Here is a 4,049-nt window from a genome sequence, read left to right as displayed (position 1 = left end):
TAAGATTCTACCTTTACCTTGGTTCAGCACACAAAGAAGAAAGGAGGAGAAGTTTTCTGGAAGCTTGGATATTTGCTTCCTCTCATACACGTGGCCTCCATATATATCAACCACATAATTATTTTCCTTACAAATGACCATTTTGTCCTTCTATATTTTATTCTTTAATATTTAAATCCTACACAACATTTTCATGTGATTCTCCAAACTTTCAATTTATCTACTTTGACCAATAATTTATGAAATATTTTAATTTAGTTATTAACCCGATATTGAGGATGTTACAAAAGGAGTTAGGGAAGATTAAAGATTTTGAGTTTTTGAATGAATCTTGGAATAGAGTTATAATTAGAAGTGAAAGTCAAATTTGACTTGTCATAAAATTAAGAAGTATGAAGAGTTAGAATTGAATTTAGAACATGTTAAAAAATTGGGTATGTTTTTTAAGTTCATAAAGAGGAAAATTTTTTAGGATTGATGTGATAAATAAGTAGAAATTAGTTTAAGTATGTATATTTGAGTTAAGAATATGAAAGGGAATGAAACATGAAGAATTGAAGTTGAAATAGTGAATTTCCGTGTATGAACAGTAATTTCTAAGTAAAAATTACAGATTATGCAGAGGGAACATATACCCTATTGGGGGGTTGTAACACCCCCAACCCATACCCGACCGAATACGATCTGAGGTGTCACATTGTCTTTTCAAACTTTGACTCTTGAGAAAATTCAAAGAAAATTTAAAACTTTCATTAAAATAAAAGCGGTTTACCTAAAGCGACCAAAATAACCAAAATCGATCAGAGCATATTCAAATCAATCAATTAGTACATGCCAACTATTCAAAATAACCAAACCCATTTAAATTATCTAATTTCTGATCTAAATTTTTGTAAGGGAAATATGACATGTCTTGCTCCACTTTGCTCTTTACTCTTCTCACTTCTGTAAACTACGTGTGAAACAATCACATGCTAAGTCGTTGACTTATTGAGACATTAAATTATAAAAGAACTCTAACTATTTACAGATGCATGAACATATCATCTTATAATTCCACATCAAACAATATAACATTATAATCATATACATATCACATTATTTAAATCTCTAACCTTAGTCACTATCGATATTCTTATCATTTATCTATAAAATATATCTCTATATCTATTCTTTTACTCAACATATTATTCAATTAACCAAGCAATACAGACATCATCATATAAATCATATCAGATTATCTAATACGAAATACATGCATACATATAAATTATCATTAGTCACTTATCATTTAATCCATAGCACATATACTTAACCTTCTTAATCATATACTACCTATACCTCATCATGTCCTGCTATAAAATTTTTCATATCACAATATTTATTGGTATTATCTCTTGATTAGCCCATGTACATATGTGAGAACAATTGATATGTGAGTCTCTAGAGGTTGTGCACTAATGCTGTCACCACAGCTCGTATAAATGCACCGAAGTGCCACGTAGAATTGCACGAAGTGCCACGTAGAATTGCACCGAAGTGACATATAAAATGTCCCTAAGGACCACGTAGAAAATTCCTTAAGAATCATATACATACACAAGGATCAAGTATGTGTCTCAAAAGACATCACACATGTTCCAAGGGAAAATATATGTCCCGAAGGACCGCGTACATCCTCGACTCTTGGCATGCCAACTATACCTCTAGCTCTCAGGACACATAACATGGGCATTAATATTTATGTTTGTCACATATTCACACATTCGTATCAAATAGACAAATAATCTCATAGCTTTTGTCACGTAGATCATGTAATATTCTCGTAGAGTCTCATATCTCATTATCATATATATCATATCACATATATTTGTATTCACATACAATTAGTCATATAGATTTCTTTTCACATAGCTTATATCATACCTTCATGTAATCACACATCTATCGCACATGTCTTATTATTACATTTTTATAAGATCACACGTAGTCAAGTAGTTCATTTCTATATAATCACACATACACGTAGATCACTTGCATGTAGAACCTCTACATAATGCTCACATATCACATAGCTTATACTTGTTCTATATCTTCTTATAACATATTCTTATAACTTTCTGTCATCATTCTCACCATTTAATTTCACCTAATTCATAGTCATGTGACTTATCTTATATACCTATATTCACATACCTTATAATTACCTAGTGTACTCCATTTCACACATAGTCACATAATTACGTAATTACTTACACATAGATCATTACCATACCTAAATCATATAACACCCAATTTTCCTCATAAAGTTATACTATAATATTCATATAACTCATATTATCCTATAAGTAATACTTATCTTATGGTTTGGTCATCATTTACCCTCAATTCCCTTCACTAATATATTATCTCATATTACTCTATAGTCTAATCTTATTTAACTAATCACCTTTCTCATGCGGTCATATAAATCTATTATATTGATTCTTATAATTGATCACGTATACTATGTAACATGTATGTTCACCTATCACATAACCTATTTCACATTCTCATGTAATCATATAGATCATTCATATTAATTCTTATAACTTATCACAATACATGTATTCACACAAATCATTTAATACATAATGTAATATATATATATATCATATATATCCAAATCAAACATATGCATATGATCATAAATTCATGCATTCGATATAGGAAATAGACTCGTCGCAAGTCTTATTTTCATTAAACATCATAAACTAACTGTATACACTCACCTTGGCCACTAAGTTTCGATCCCTTTTTATGATTTTATCTCTTTCGATCAAATCTTAACTTGATGATCATACCGAAACTTGTTCGTGTTCGATATCTACATAATCATACATTGATACATATTAGTATCCAATTAATATACTCTAATCTATCATTTCTTAGACCAAAAGAAATGTCTATTATAATTCCCTTGAAGTACATCGATGCATTCTTTAACATGTGCATCGATGCACTACCCATGCATCGATACACAAATTACCTTCGATGTTTTCATCTTAAAGGGATGCATCGATGTACTCCTTATGCATCGATGCACCAATTGCATTCGATGTTTTCATTTTTAAGGGTGCATCGATGCACTTCCTGTGCATCGATACACACTGAACAATTTATGGAAATTTACCCTTGATGCATCGGTGCACATAGCCCAGAATTCTAATTTATGCCAAAAAATCCACTCTTTCAGCTTAATTACTTCATATTCATCCCCTTTCTTATTCTTAACTTACATAATCATATTCAAACTCATTTCTATTCATTAATCACCTCTTTAACATCAAAATCCTATTCTCTATATGTAATTCAAGAATTACATTAAATTTTCAACATGTTCCAAATTCACTTCTATTGCTTCTAACTTCTTAATTAGACCCTTGACAAGTCAAATTTAACTTCCAACTCTAGTTATGAACTCTATTTCAATATTTCACTCAAGAACTCCAAATCTTTAATCTTCCTTAACTCATTTATCTTTTGATTTAATATAACTTAAGCTTTCCTTAAGTTTAGTTATCTCTCATAATCAAAAACCCAACCTTAAAATCAACAATTAATCCATAAACAAAGAAACTCACCTTTGAGCTTGGAGATACGGGAGGAGGAAGAAGAAGAAAGAAAACTCTGGATAATTCCCTCATTTTCTACGTGGTTCCTTTTCTTATAAAAGGAAAATAAAAAACCTACTTGTCAATTGACCATTTTACCCTTTAATTCATTCAATTACTAAATAACTTTTATCATATTTCCAATAAATCATTGAATTATTCAATTATTCTACTTTAATCACCAATTTCTGAAACTTTACAATTTTCACTGACCCGGTATTGAGGATGTTACAATCTCCCCTTTAAAGAAAATTCGTCCTTGAATTTTCACTGAACATATTAATAAGAACATATCTTTTAATGTTATCATATTACCTCCTTTACTTAATTTTCCTTCCTTATTTCTTTAACTACCTTTTTCCTTTATATATTCATTTACTATCACTTATCATTAAA

Source organism: Hibiscus syriacus, unplaced genomic scaffold (assembly GCF_006381635.1).
Source record: "Hibiscus syriacus cultivar Baekdansim isolate YM2019G1 unplaced genomic scaffold, ASM638163v2 tig00117032_pilon, whole genome shotgun sequence".
NCBI lineage: Eukaryota > Viridiplantae > Streptophyta > Magnoliopsida > Malvales > Malvaceae > Hibiscus > Hibiscus syriacus.
This window is presented reverse-complemented; position numbering follows the sequence as displayed.